This window comes from Danio rerio, chromosome 24 (genome assembly GCF_052040795.2).
Source record: "Danio rerio strain M-AB ecotype USA chromosome 24, GRCz13ab, whole genome shotgun sequence".
NCBI classification, from domain to species: domain Eukaryota; kingdom Metazoa; phylum Chordata; class Actinopteri; order Cypriniformes; family Danionidae; genus Danio; species Danio rerio.
This window is the reverse complement of record NC_141044.1, coordinates 40,824,374-40,840,350: the sequence shown is the minus strand read 5'-3', so window position 1 is coordinate 40,840,350 and position 15,977 is coordinate 40,824,374. Positions and strand designations below refer to the sequence as shown.

The following is a 15,977-nucleotide window of genomic DNA, read 5'->3' as shown; positions in this document are numbered from 1 at the left end:
CTGGTCATTATGGTGGTACTTGGAGAGACAATTTTTTCTGAGGTGGTACTTGGTAAAAAAAAGTTTGAGAACCACTGGTCTACTAGATTTAAATGATTTCAGGGGTTATTAAAGTTAAACAAGGATTTTACATTTATTTGTCAGGCAAAGATTTTCCATTCCAATTCACATAGAACAAAACAAGCCAATTCAGATTGTACAACATCAATTACACAAAGATACATTTAAGAGTTAGAGATTAATACACTGCAGTGGGGTATCCTGGCTACAGAATCCCACAGACGCTTCTGCACCTTTCGCCTAAACACTCAAATCATCATAAATTCAAGACAATAAAAGCTTCACCAAGACTCTTGCCTGGTCATGAGTTGACGTGAATACCATTTTTCTTGGAGTGGAGCATCTAGCAAAGCCAAAACCCAAATTAACTGATATAAGGGAGACTGTAAAATATTAAAGTGCAATTAGAACCACTTTACCAATCAAACAGAGACATTTAAAATGACACCAAACATGAATATAAAGCCACAAAATACACCATATTAAAACTTAGATATTCTGTGTGGAGCTGCTCTGGTGGAGAAGGTAAAGTCCAGGGCAAAGAGGAGGGCTCAGGATGCATGATTGAGACAACCTGAACAACTGGTTTCCTAGCTGATCTTCTTCTCAGATTAGAAAGTTTATTATTTTAGTGTTTGAATATTCTTGTGGTCTTGTCTCGTGTGGAGTTCCATAACAGTTCCCAGGGTTTAATATTATGGAGAGATATAGCCATTCTTACAACGTCGTGGGCACGTTGTATTTTGTTTGGAAACCCAAAGTCAGGCTGACATTAAATTCCAACGTTCAACCTAAAATCCACCAAATATCAACATCTTATGATGGTACAGCTCAGGGCCGGAGTGGGACTCCTTTTCAGCCCTGGAGTTTCAAGCCTCAGACCGGCCCACTTCAGTTCACGACTGGCTATATTAAAATAAGGTCATTTCCAAATCAGTTTCTAATGACATTATCACATCTTTTTTTGAGAAAACTGCTGCTTTAGAACTTAAAATGTTTAACAACCCTAACAGTGTTATATGTCTTAATAATAAAAATGAAAAAAGTAAATTACTCAGACGAGGATCGAACCCGGGTCTGCGGCGTCATAAACTAACATGCTATCCACTGAACTACACCAGCTATTTATTGCATAGTCAATCATCTAAGTTATATCATCATTAACCTGCAGGCTGCATCATGCTCATTGAGCTGCGAGAAAATAGATAAAACGAGTAGAGCTGCAGTAAAATAAAAAGGCTGTGGTCAAGTCAATAAATAAATTTAAAAAGTGTGACTGCTAAGAGCAACAGATTCTGGAGCTAGGGACACCGGCCCTCGCGGCCAAAAAACGGACCGGCCAACCGGGAATTCTCCTGCTCTGCTGAAAAATCCAGCTTAAACCAGCCTAGGCTGGTTGGCTGGTTTTAGCTGGTTGACCAGGCTGGTTTTAGAGGGGTTTTGGCCACTTCCAGGCTGGTTTCCAGCCATTTCCAGCCTGGTCTTAGCTGGACATCACTGGTTTTGGCTGGGCTCCCAGCCTGGATAGGCTAGTCAAGCTGGTTTTAGCTGGTCATCTCCCAGCCTGACCAGCTAAAACCAGGCTGGAAATGGCTGGAAACCAGCCTGGAAGTGGCCAAAACCCCTCTAAAACCAGCCTGGTCGACCAGCTAAAACCAGCCAACCAGCCTAGGCTGGTTTAAGATGTTTTTTTCAGTAGGGCAGTCCTCCTAATTAGCCAATCCGGGCCTGGTACAGCTTGAGCTTGCCATTGTGTGGACATTTCCACTATCAGACGTTGATTTTGGTTGTCATACCTGACGAATAATATCAGTCATTGACGTCAATATGATGTTGGTTTAAGATGTTGGCACGATTTTGGTCAATTTACAACACAATATAAAAATCAACCAAATATCAACATCTTTTGATTACATTATTGGACATCAAAATAACGCGGTCCTTAGAGGCTGACTAGACATCGAATTTTGGTCACCTGACATCACGACCTAACTTTAACTTAATATTAATGTCTTATGACATTGTGCGCCTGCTGAGCATATTGTATAATAAATTATATTTTTAATACTTGCTTATGCTTGTGAAGCACATTGAGTTGCATTTTATGTAGAAAAAGTGCTATACAAATAAAAATTACTATTACTTTTATTAATATTACTGTGGTGGGCAAAAATTGCAACCTTGGGTGTCTAGAAAGGCGCCATTTACAAATAAAATGAATTATTATTGTTCTTATAAATTGCGATTAATCATATGCAAAATAAAAATGTGTTTAGTCATAATTTAAGTTTGTGTACTGTGTATATTCATTATGTATATACAAATGCAAATCTGCATGCATATATTTAAGACCATTTCTGTTTATATTTAGATAAAAGATACATATGTATATAATACAAACTATATATACATTTAAATATTTATGTAACAAAATAGTTTTGTTTCTCTGCATGCGTGTGTATCACATATACATAATAAATATAACACACACACATCAACGTTATTCAAAACAAACCTTTATTTTGGATGTGAAATATCACGATTATTCTTCGGCCAGCACTAATTAGATTTATTATTATTATTATTATTATTATTATTATTATTGTTGTTGTTGTTGTTGTTGTTGTTGTTGTTGTCGTTATTAATATTATATAGCCCTTAAAATACAAAAAAAGCGGTTTGTTACCATGTTTTTTTTTTATAATTTAAACATCAATAAAGACAATATTTCATTTCAAACTATTAAAAATGTAAATAAAAGTCAAACTTTTCAACATTAAAAAGTGTTTGAGGAAAGATCAAGGTCCTATAATGCAATTCGAAAGCATAAAGACATCAAGAAAATAAGACATTGCTCACAAAATATGGAAAACTACTGTTATTTTTACACTGTAAAAGGTCACAGAATATTCAGTTTTGTGTGAACTGTACCTTTAAGCTGAAGTGCTACAGTATAAACAGCATGACTGCACAGCACACAGAACAAACACAGACAGACAGATGAAGTGAATGTCTGGTCAGTGGTGTAAAGTAGGGTAAACAGGTCTTACAGGTGTACAGTATTGCTCCTGACGTGTTGCTCTGCTGTGATAAAGGTGAACTCTGACCGTGAGCTGAACCTGAGCTGAAGATCCTCTAGATTTAAAGGTCAAAACTACCGGGACGAGGCGCTGGACGTCCCGTCACACCCGAAACCTCTCACCTGATTTTACAGTCAAGAACCCGAAAGGTCAGCTGCCACAAACACAGGTGTAGAAATGAAGACGCTCACTGCAGAGAGGCAAAACACACACAACATCCAATCATGGTTGCCTTAAATGTTTAAGCTGAATCAAACTAACATTATGAGTCCATTTATATTTTGTAAACTGACTTAAAACAGCATGCATAACTAATAAAATTAAGTTAGAACATGATTAACTTAGTTTAATAAGTTACACTGACCTAAAAAATACGCTGTCAGGAATGTTTTTACCTTTATTTTAATAACCATTAATGTCTTAGTCATTAAAACATACATGCTTCATCTTAAAACAGTGATTTTATTACGTACAGTAACTGTAAAATACCTAAAGCTGATCTGACATTTAATGATTTAATGAGATTTGCTGCATGTAAGCATAAAACAACAAACTAAGACTATATTTAAATAAAAATATGATCTAAATTAAATGCATATAAAACAACAAAGAGTCTCTCCTGGACTTTAAAGAGACATTTATATATATATACGTGTGTGTGTGTGTGTGTGTGTGTGTGTGTGTGTATTATGACTGATTTGTGATGACTTTTCTCAAAATGTATGACATAATTTGCTTTATGTGATTTGCTGTAAAAATATACAAATATTTTCTTTTTTTTAATTCTCAGAGACCACTGGATTTGTAAATTCCTGGAAGGACTGAATAAAACAATATAACATTAAAAAAATGTTTTAAATGACAATTATTTTTATTTAAACCTTGGGAGAAATGTTTTTAGACCTTTACAGAGTAAAGCAAGGTTAATTTGATAAGCTTATGTTTTCAGCTCTTAGTCCAAAAATGAAAACGTTCATCTATTTTCTTAAAATAATTTTAAAAAGCAATTTTCAATTACTTTTGATTGAGAAAAGATAAGCTGTTTATCAGACGCTTTTATCCAAAGCGACAAATGATAAATCACCAGAGAGCAGCAATAGATATGCCATGACAGCTAATTTACTGTTTTTTTTTTTTTTTGCAACAGCAGTGAATATAATTAGTAATTAATTAGTAACACAACGTCCATAATGAAGTGACAGAAATTCAGCATGAGTGAACATGGTGAACATATAAGAGAAATAGCTCAATCGCGCCCTCTAGTGAACATGAAGTGAAGTGGGGCAGGGTTTGATAAAACTTGAATTAACCGTCAAGTTTTAGTGTATTATCAACAAATATTACGTATGAAATAACTAATCTTGCGATACTGAAGTTTATATAACTTTAAACAGCTTTATACACGCCTCTGTGTGTCTGAATGCGACGGTAGATTTCTAAAACTTACCAAGTTTGTCGAACACACCAGTCGCGTTATATACAGTAAATTTAGAGTCATTTTCTAGCCACACAAAATGACAGTCATTATAAGCACATTCTGACTCTGATTATCTTTAGTTTTTTGATCATGTTGAGTTAGAAACACTGTTTATGTCGGTTTTGTTTTCATCTGTGACCTAAAGACTTCACTGCTGTTTTCATGTAGGAGGCGCTGCAGACGCTTACCTGCCGATAACACACAACAAACCCCGGCTGTTTCTCAATATGCGTTCTTCAGCGGTCTTGCGTCCTCGTGTTCTCGTGAAACGTCATCATCAGCTGCCTAAGTTCAGTTCCAATACTCAAGACCGCAAGTACGGAGGACGCGTGAAACTTCCCGGATGTGTTCTTGATATCGAGGACGCAGCGATGCAGACTTCAGCAGCGAGCTCGCTCTGGAAGTCCCAGAATTCATTGCGACTGGAGGTGGGAAGCGCAGCATTTTATTTAGATTTATTATTAAAGTTCAGAGATATCACTTATTTACCTCAGGAGTTTCCCTAAATGAAACGGTGAAAGTAAACATTAACATGAATATCTTAATAAAGGAATAAACACATTAAGGGTGTTTGTTTGATGAAATTCGTATTAAAATTTGTTTTATTTATATTGTGCAGAGTATATTTATAATGTTTTTATGCAAAGTATATATTTTGAAGAGGGGGGAAACAATAAATCGTTGTATGAAGGCTGTAATGTTTAAATAATTTCCATTTAAAACGCGTGAAGGTCACATGACCATCAGGAAGAACGCAGCATCCCATTTCTCAAAGGACGCGTTCTCTGCCCTCGCGGTCTCCTGAGTTCGTTCTTCCGAGGACACCTGGCAAGACCGCACTCTACAAGAACGCAAGTCCGTTCTCTGCGTTCTTGGAATTGAGAAACAGCCCCCTTCTTCTTCTTCTTCTTCTTCTGGTGTTTTATGGCGGTTTGGCAAACCAACAAAAATAGGTGCATTACCGCCACCTACTGATCTGGAGTGTGGATTGTACATAATTGGAGTAGATGGAAAACACTTATATATACATTAAATTACTATATTAAATTATATATTAAAAAAAAAAAAAAAAAAAACAACACTAAATTCTATGCATTATTCCTATATTTCCCAAATATTTAATTAATATCTCATGAATTTTTGATTGTCTAAGCCCGTTTCCTAGCAATACTTTCAAAGAAATTACCTTATCTTCCAGCTGTCCTAATTCTTGTATTAAATCAAACCTCTCTCTTTCATAAGCTGGGCATTCTAAAATTATATGATTGACTGTTTCCAACTCTCCACAATTATCACACTTCCCTGATTCATGCTTTCCTATTTTATACAAGCTGTAATTTAATGACGTATGGCCTATCCTTAGTCTTGTTATGATGACATCTTTCCTTCGATATCCGTATCTTTTCCTCCCGTTTCCTACAAATTCCTGAATCTGATATAAATGTCTTCCTTTGGTCTCCTTGTTCCACACCTGTTGCCATTTCTTATATATTTCGACTGCAATCATTCTTTTAAATTCTGTTTTACTTAATGCTAATTTAATTTCTATTTGCTCATTATTTAAAGCTTTTTTTGCTAGCATATCAGCTTCCTCATTCCCATCTACCCCCACATGTGCCGGTACCCAGAGAAATGAAACCATTATTCTTAACTGCCTAATTGTGAATAAATTTTGTAAAATTTCAAATACTAAATCTTGTCTAGCTTCAGATTTGGCACTTTGAAGGCTTTTAAGTGCAGCCATTGAGTCTGAACAAATTACTGCTTTTTCTGGTTGGACTTCTTCAATCCATTGAAGTGCTATAATAATAGCTAATAATTCAGAGGTAAACACTGACACGTGATCTGATAATCTCTTTGCAATTTTGATGTTAAATTGTGGAATATATACAGCAGCAGCAGTTCTTCCACACTTAGGTTCCTTCGACCCATCTGTAAAGATTTGTAATACAGAATAATAATTCTGTTGGATATATTCTTGAACTAATAATTTAGTTGGAATAATTATCTCCTTGTTTTGAATTCTTTCATGAATTTGCAGATCTACTACTGGCATAGGAAACACCCATGGGGGAATTGTTGGTATAACGACAGATGGAGCAACTTCCAGATCTTTCCATTCTAAACTGTTTATTTCCTTTCTTACTACCCAACCAAAACTTGCTATTTCTTTGTACACATACTCCCAGCAATCTTTTAAAAGACATCTAACAGGATGGTTTTCCAAATGACCTTTTATTCCTATCCAATATCTCATTCTCAGCTGAGACATTCGATGTTCTAATGGCATCTCTCCCATTTCAACTTGTAATGATGCCACTGGAGAAGATCTAAAAGCACCACAACATATCCTCAGAGCTTGATTTTGTATGACCTCTATTTTTTTAATCAATGTTTTATTAGTAGAACTATACACCATACACCCATAGTCAATGTTTGACCTTATCACAGCATTATAAATTCTTTTTAATGCTGTACTACTGGCACCCCACTCAACTCCAGCCAAACACCTTAATACATTTATTCCTTTTTTACATTTTTCAATTAATTTCTCAATATGAATTTTAAATGTTAATTTATTATCCATCCATAAACCTAAAAATCTGATTACATTTACTTGCCCTAACCGCGTTTCATACATTTTGATGTTTAATACTGGATTGCTTTTTTTTTTCGAGAAGCATATTACTTGCGTTTTTTCAACAGAAAACCGAAAGCCCCATTTATTAGCCCAACTCTCAACTTTATTCACTGCTATTTGCATTTTATTTTCTACAAATGTTACATTTCGTCCTCTTTTCCATATCGCTCCATCATCCGCGTACAGTGATCTTCCTATTCCTGATTCTATATTTTGAAAGATGTCATTTATCATTATGTTAAACAGAATTGGGCTACTCACACTTCCTTGAGGTGTGCCGTTCTCAATTGGAAGAATCTTAGACAATGCAGTCCCTACTCTTACTTGAATCGTTCTACCAAATAAAAAACTCAGAATCCAATTGTACATTCTCCCATCTATTCCCATGTTTTCCAATTTTAAGAGAAGACCTTCTTTCCACAACATATCATAAGCTTTTTCCACATCGAAAAACACTCCCACAAGTACCTCTTTCCCTATTTGTGCCTTTCGAATTTCATTTTCTAAACACAAGATTGAGTCCATTGTGTTTCTTCCTTTTCTGAATCCGCTTTGACATGCTGAAAAAATGTTTCTACTTTCTAATACAAAAACCAATCTATCCATAACCATCCGTTCCATAATTTTGCATAAATTTGATGTCAGTGCAATAGGTCTATAACTAGTTGGCTGAGAATGATCTTTTCCAGGTTTGGCTATTGGCACTATAACCCCATGTTTCCAATCTACTGGCAAACTTCCTTTCACCCAAATTTTGTTAAACAAAATCAAAATGGTGTTCAAAGATACATCTGACAGATGTTTAATCATCTCATAACATATGTCATCTTTTCCCGGAGAAGTATGTTTAACCCCTGAAATAGCTCTTTTTAACTCATATAATGTGAACTCTGAGTCTAATAAACTTCCTGATGTATCCTTCTTTTCATATATATGAGATTTTTCCCTAATTTTCTGTTCCCTGATTTTTCTCATGTTATCTGAAATATTTTCATTACTATGAATTTTTGCAAATGATTCCACCAACATTTCTGCTTTATCATCATTATTAACTGCTATTTTTCCATTACTAATTAAAACAGGAATGTTATTATTTTTCTGAATTCCTCCCATCCTTCTGATCATATTCCAAACTTCATTAATTTCAATTTCCTCCCCTATTCTATTACAGAATTCTCTCCAGTAAAGTCTTTTTGCTTTTCTTATTTCTCTCCTAACTATTGCCTGAGCTTTCTTATAATTAATAAAATCCTTGAACAATACTGATCTCCTGGCTTTCTTCATTGCTTTATTTCTCTCCCTAACTGCATTACTACATTCTTTATTCCACCACGGAACTGCTTTTTTATTGTTTACATTTTTCTTTTTACCAATAACTTCCTCTGCAGTTTTTCTTAATATTTCACTTATTTTTTCATTTAACTCTTCTATGTTATCATTGTCATTGACCATTTCCCACATTTTATCATGACATACATCTCTAAAGAGCTCCCAGTTAGCATCGTTAAATTTCCATCTTAAAATTCTCTCTATCGGAGTGTTGATGATGTCCACCCCAATTTTACACCATATTGGATAGTGATCACTTCCCAAGGTACTGTGTTTATATATTTTCCACTCACATTTCCTAGCTAATTCTCCTGTCACAAGGGTAATATCTAAAACTGATTTACGTCCCTGAGACAAATCAACTCTTGTGTAACACCCATTATTCATACATACTAATTGTCCCCAATCTAACATTTCTTCCACTATCAATCCGTTACTGTCCGATTTATCACTTCCCCATAAAGTATTGTGAGCATTAAAATCACCACACCATACTACTTTCTGACTAATGTTACCTCTTATGACTTCTAATTTTTCTTTACATAATTTTTCACATGGATTGTAAAAATTTATTACCTTAATATTACAACACCCTTCCCAAACTTCTATTGAAACCACCTCCTGATCCACCACCACCTCAACATTCCTATATCCTACACCTTGTTTAATAAAAGTAGCAACTCCACCTCCATTACCTTGTTTTCTATCCTTCCGAGTAACCACATACCCTTGTAGTACAAAATCTAACTTTGGTTTAAGCCATGTTTCCTGTACACATATTATATCTGGTTTGTTTTCTAAATTGGAAATTACTTTTTTAAATTCTTGCCCATTAGCTATTAAGCTTCTCGCGTTCCACTGTAATATTAATAACATTATTAAGGGCCACCACATACTTGCTGAGAGGATGGAATCTGCATCTTTAATTTCTCATTTATCAAATCCACTGAGATACCCTCAATCTCTAGATACTTTTCTGCTGCTTTAATTATTATTCTGATTCTCTCAGTCCTACTTTCTGTCTGAGCTGAACAGTTCACTACTTCAGCCATAAAAGTAATAAATGCAGCATTTCCCTTGATCTCTAATCTCTCTTTCTTATTTTCTTTATCCATTTCCGACTTCTGTTGAATGATTTCTTTGCTTTTGTTACCTATTTCTACATTCTTTCCAACTTTTTTTAAGGCCTCTGAGTATGACATTCCTTCTTGAATTCTAACATTTTGTACTTGAGCCGCATGTTTCCTCACTTTGCATCCTCCATATCCCGCACTGTGCTCTCCTCCACAGTTACAACATTTGGGACTAACTCCTTGACCACATTTACCATACTCATGCTCCCCTCCGCATTTAGCACATCTCTGCTTGCCTCTGCATACTGCTGCCACATGTCCATATTTTTGGCATTTATAACACCTTAAAGGGGGAGGTACATAAAGCCTCACAGAATAACTCACAAATCCCAGATATACTTTACTTGGCAGTTTGTCTTCATTAAAGTGAATCATTACTGAAAGACTATCTCCCCTTTCACCATTTCTGGTGCATTTAAGTCTTTTCACATCCATTACAGCTGCACCTGTAAGACCTCGTTTGATTTTTTCAACTGTAACATCGGTAGGGATGCCAGTGATTACTCCTTTAACCCATTTCTTTTCTTCTTGTACATTACAAGTCACCTTTTGCCCCATGATAGATTTAATTTCTACAGCCTTTTTTTGTTGTCTGCTGTCCTTACAGTATATTAACAGCCTGCCGTCTCTCAATTTTTTAACACTTTCTACCAATCCTATCTCTTCCTTGATTGTTTTAGACATCTTCAGCGGATTGATAAAGCTAAATGAACCACAATCGAGTTTCATCACTACCTTAAACTCTTCTTTCCTTCGTCTTGTCTGATGCATTCCGTTCTCACTGTCAGTCTCAGATGTATTACTCCAGCTTCTGTTTCTTTTCCGTTTTTCTACTGTAATCCATTCATTTTTCGAATTTCCCACTTCATCTGCGTCCGACATTTCTTCCTCCATTTCCGGAATGCTTCCGGAATCTAAGCTACCTCCTACCATGCACTCTCCAGTCACAGATCAGCTGTTGCCAAACCGCCCGCTTCCGCGCACTCCCTGAACTCTCACGTCCTATGTGAAGGATCGTTCACTTGTCCCAACAAACCCCTCGCTTCCGGTTTACATTTTATTGAAAAATTAATTATAGCTTATATTTTAAATAGAGCGCTAAATTGTTCAATAAATAAATAAATAGATAAATAAAATAGTCAAACGAATAAATTAATAAAATATTCTTTTTGTTCTACTTGTGTGTTGTAGTTTTTTTTAATTCTCAATTCACATGTGTGCAAACAGTAAGTACAATTGTCTGCAGTTAATTGGACAAAAACTAATTGCATATGGCTTCTTGATCAAACCTATGATTCAATTCTCATTTAAACTGTCAAACTCTTGACAACTTCAACTGACAAGTCATCAAACGCAAAACTATTTGTTCAATGATCAAACATAAATATCGGATATTGACATTGTTTGTAATGTCTGCTAAATTGGTAAATGACAGTTGCAAAACAAATTTGTGTTATATATCATATATGGTACCAAAAATACGCAAACATGAACACACACACACACACACACACAAACACACACACGCACTTGAAGTCAGAATTATTAGCCCCCCTTTTATTTTATTATTATTGTTTTTTAAAATATTTCCCAAATGATGTTTAACTGAGCAAGGAATTTTTCACAGTATATCTGATAATATTTTTTCTTCTGAAGACAGTCTTGTTTGTTTTAGTTTGGCTACAATAAAAGCACTTTTATTAATTTTTTTTTTATATTTTAAGGTCAAAATTACTAATAATTATAATAATAATAATTATTATTATTATTATCTGAATTATTATTATTAACCAAACTGGTTTAAGTGAGTACATACACACACACACACACACACACACACACACACACATATATATATATATATAAATTTAAATAGTTTAAATTGTTGATATGGGTCAAGGAGGAAGTTTTTTACAGATAAGCAAACTATAAACAAGCTCCAAATTTCTAAAGAAATAAATAAGTTTTAAGCATTCAAAGACAACAAACTTAGGGAAAGCAAAACTTCCTGGAGAAAATTCACAAAGCAACTTAATAGATGCCGCTCCCTCAATCACAGCTGTGTAGATCACATTGAGATTCTGAGCACAAATCAATTATCCTGTGTGTGTGTCCAGGATTAAGACTCTGATCCCATGAGTAAACACACACACACATGAACATATAGACCCGCACACACTATTCTTCAGATCTGCACAGCTGCACAGATACTCAATCAACCAACAAATACAGCAAAACACCAGATCTGCAGAATCAAATCAGACTCAAATTTGGCCCCTTTCAATGTTGGCAAAAGAAATACATGCACTCACGATTCTCATAGATATATTCATTCATTCATTGTCTTTCAGCTTAGTCTTCAATTCAGAGGTCGCCACAGCAGAATGAACCGCCAACTATTCCAGCATACATTTTACCCAGCGGATGCCCTTCCAGCCGCAATTAGTACTGAAACACCCATAAACACTAATTTACAAACACACACACACACACACACACACACCGTGTTTGGACTGTGGGGGAAACCGGAGCACCCGGAGGAAACCCATGCCAAAATGGGGTAAACATGCAAACTCCACACAGTAATGCCAACTGACCCAGGACTCGAACCAGCGACCTTCTTGCTGTAAGCTCACAGTGCTAACCACTAAGCCACTGTGATGCCCTATGGAAATATATACAAATGGCATATAACAGAACGTTGCTAGCTGGTCTCTGTTACATGTATAAGGCATACAGGTTCTTATTTGGATTTGAATATAATAATATAATGCAACATATATTTCCAAATGTTTCAAAAATTCGAGTTTCATTTTTTTTTCATATATTTTCAACCATTGGAGTTAAAATATGTCCATATATGTTTAAATATATGAGCTATAATTTTATATATGTTCATGTATGGCACATAAATAACACATAAATAACATTATATTTAAACATACACAGCAAATTATGGGGACCCAAAACAAAGTTTAAAATTGTCACCCCATTCTAAAGTAATTCACTTAACAATATATTTACTACTGTATTTCCTTAGAGAAAGTCAGTAAAATGCCAACATTGAGGTAGTTTGACTCACCAGTTGCTGTTCTAAAACTCCGATGGAAAATGGCATCTGGAAAATTCTTCAGTGACTGTGGCTGCATGAATTCCTGGATTTTGGAAATAACACCACCAGGTGTGCACTGAATCAAATCAATTCTAACTTATATTATATTAATTTATCAAAATCTAACTTTATAATGTTAACACATTACCCTGAAATGCTTCAACACTGAGAATTTAACTCTGATTATTTTGCTGTGTACTGTGTATGTAAATATTTTTATTCCAATAGTTGAAAAAATAAATGAAAAGCTATTCTTGCAGCATTTGGAAATACGTATTGCATATGTAAGACATATTCTATATTCAATTTAATTCAATTCAATTTTATTTGTATAGAGCTTTTACAATGTAGATTGTCAAAGCAGCTTCAGATAAATGGTCATAGTAACTGGATCATGGTAGTTCAGTTTTTAGTGTTTAAGTTCAGTTCAGTTTAGCTCAGTTCAGTGTGGTTTAAATCATTACTAAAAGTCCAAACACTGAAGAGCAAATTCTCGATGGGTAGCTCTACCAATCCTGAACCATGCAAGCCAGAGGCGACAGTATATGTCAGCCTGATCTCACGAGAAAACGTAAGTATTTTACATTTTGCCAGTTTAGTGGCTAATTCGTACGAATTCGTACGAGTTCAGTCGTACAAAATGGTACGATTTTAAAAAGGAGGCGTGGCACCTAACCCCACTCCTAACCCCAACCGTCATTGGGGGATGAGCAAATCGTACTAAATTGTACGAATTAGATCGTACAAATTCATACGAATTAGCCACTAAATGAAAAGTTACGAATTGCTGTGAGATTGTGTTGTATATGTATGTGTAAAATCCAAATATAAACTTGTATGCCATAAAGGTAATTTGCATACAGTTGAAGTCAGAATTATTATCCCTCCCTGAATATTTTTCCCCTAATTTCTGTTTAACGAAAAGAAGATTTTTTCAGCTCATTTGTAAACATAACCGTTTTAATAACTCATTTCTAATAGCTGATAAGGCAAGTTAGGGTAATTAATTAGGCACGTCATTGTATTTCAGTGGTTTGTTCTGTAATCAAAACAACTATTGCTTAAGAGGGCTAATAATATTGACCCTAAAATGGTTTAAAAACATTAAATATTGCTTTTATTCTACTCAAACTAAAACAAAAAAATATATAGAAAATACTGTGACAATTTCCTTGCTCTGTAAAACATCATTTAGGAAATATTTGAAAAAGAAAAACAAATCACAGGAGGGCGAATCATTCTTGTATATTTCAATATATCAGATTTCTATGCGACACAATCTAAATAAAAAAGCACAACATTTCAGACTATTTGCAGTTAAAATATGTAGTTTCAGCACATGCTGAAAGAGCAGCGTTTTGTCCCAAAAATAGCCCTAAGTGAAAGTGCACGCACTGACCCTCTGTTATTCACACTGCTGAACTTCTGTTTCCTGGAAAACTGCAGGAAGGAAACAGAGGAGTGAATTTCTGTCCGCTTGGCACCGCTCCAGGTAATCCTGCTAATCTGAACAAGAGGTGGCACTTCACTGAGAAAAGAGCACAAAGACCCGTCATTACACTGTGTTTGAGCTCTGGCAGCCTGACAGATCGGGACCAGCGCTCCATTCATTCAGAAGAATCAGAAATCAGTGTTCGTTCGTTCACTTCAGTCATGTGTGTTCAGTCAGCAGTGGCAGACACAAATCAGGCACTTGAATATAAGCCTATACACCCTAATGAAATATCACTTTAGTAAAAGTGTAAAGTCTAGATTTTAAAGGACTCTATTTTAACAATATAAGAGCAAAGTGCATGGCGCAGAAGCTTTAAGGGCATGTTAGAATCTACTTTTGCTATTTTAAGGAGTGGAAAAACCATTGTTGCACCAAGCGCATTGTCTAAAAGGGTTGTCCTTATTCTCTTAAGGATTTATAGGTGTGTTTTGGGCATTATGTGTATTAAACCAATCATAGTCTCATCTCTCATTCCCTTTAAGAGTCATTTACATCATGCCATGGTGCATTTGCTATTTACATGTAAGCTGACAAACTGAGAAAATGGTTAAAGACAATCAATGGAATGAGCCTCTTCCATTTGGCTGTGATTCGGGAAGCGGAGGTGGACACATTTCACTCAAGACATTCATTACATATTTAGTTTCAGTATTTCGTTTGTTAAATGAAAAGATTTGTTTCAAGTTATTTCTAAAAATCAGTTCTAATTTCCAGCAATGAACAATAATGAAACGTAAGATTTATCCATGCACACTTCTTATTCCTATCAATAATATCTGGATGCAGCAATTTATGCACTCAGTGCTGCAATGTCAGACACAATGCACTCAGTGGAGCTATTGACGACACTGTGACGGGTATGATTAGGGGTGGGGTTAGGTGAGCGCATTAAAAAGCGTTGGATGCAGTTCAGAATGCATCTGCACCGGGTCTGCAGCCAGACCCCTCTCATTCCTATGACCAGTGCTTATTTTTAACGGAATAGTGAAGAGAATGCATGCGTGTAAGGGGGACTGGTAAAATGAGGTGCCGCATCAGATTTCAGAAGTTCTGGATCCGACTTGTTTCAGCACAAATTAAGCCCTGCCTATGATCCTATATACAACCCAAGCTCATTCAGGAAACGTAGCCCCGCGGACATTTCTGGAGACCGTGGTTTACGTGGCCGGAGGTACGGACGCCGCTCCGCTCCTCCTCTTTGCGCTCACCGGCCGACGGCTTGCCTCCGAGTGGAGGGCTTTCCCGCTGCTACCAGTTTTGTCTTTGCTACCAGCTTAGCTCGCAGCGCTACGTCAGCGGAGCGGAGGCCCGGAGGAGGAGGAGCCGGCCGCGGGGACGACCGGGATCAGGTCCGGGGAAGAGCGGTTCAAGAAATCAGGTAAGATGAAAAACGGAATCCAAAAACTAAGGGCGAGAACGTGGCGGGATCCGAAAACGCAGTCGAAATCAAAGACGAGGGCTTTTGCTTTTTTTTTTTTTGGACTGCTTTTGCAAACCGTCGCTTGGGTTTAGGGAAGGAGGAGGAGGAGGAAGAGGAGGGCACGGCCGGCCGCCCGGTCGATCGTTCAGTCGTTTAGCCAGTCGGAAGGATGGACGGTCGCACCACAGCGGCCTCCGACGGCTTTTCACGTGAGAACACCGCGGGTGCGA

At 36.2% G+C, this 15,977-nt stretch overlaps 1 protein-coding gene across 1 annotated transcript in view; it reads right to left on the bottom strand.

Annotated features, from left to right (window-relative positions):
• Positions 1–15,774, bottom strand: part of mybpc2b (myosin binding protein Cb) — a 360,595-nt gene extending 344,821 nt beyond the window's left edge. The window contains exon 1 of the mRNA XM_087308605.1: positions 15,431–15,774. The gene's annotated coding sequence lies outside the window, so the exon portion shown is untranslated. The remainder of the gene's footprint in view (positions 1–15,430) is intronic.
• Positions 15,775–15,977: the final 203 nt, after the last annotated feature.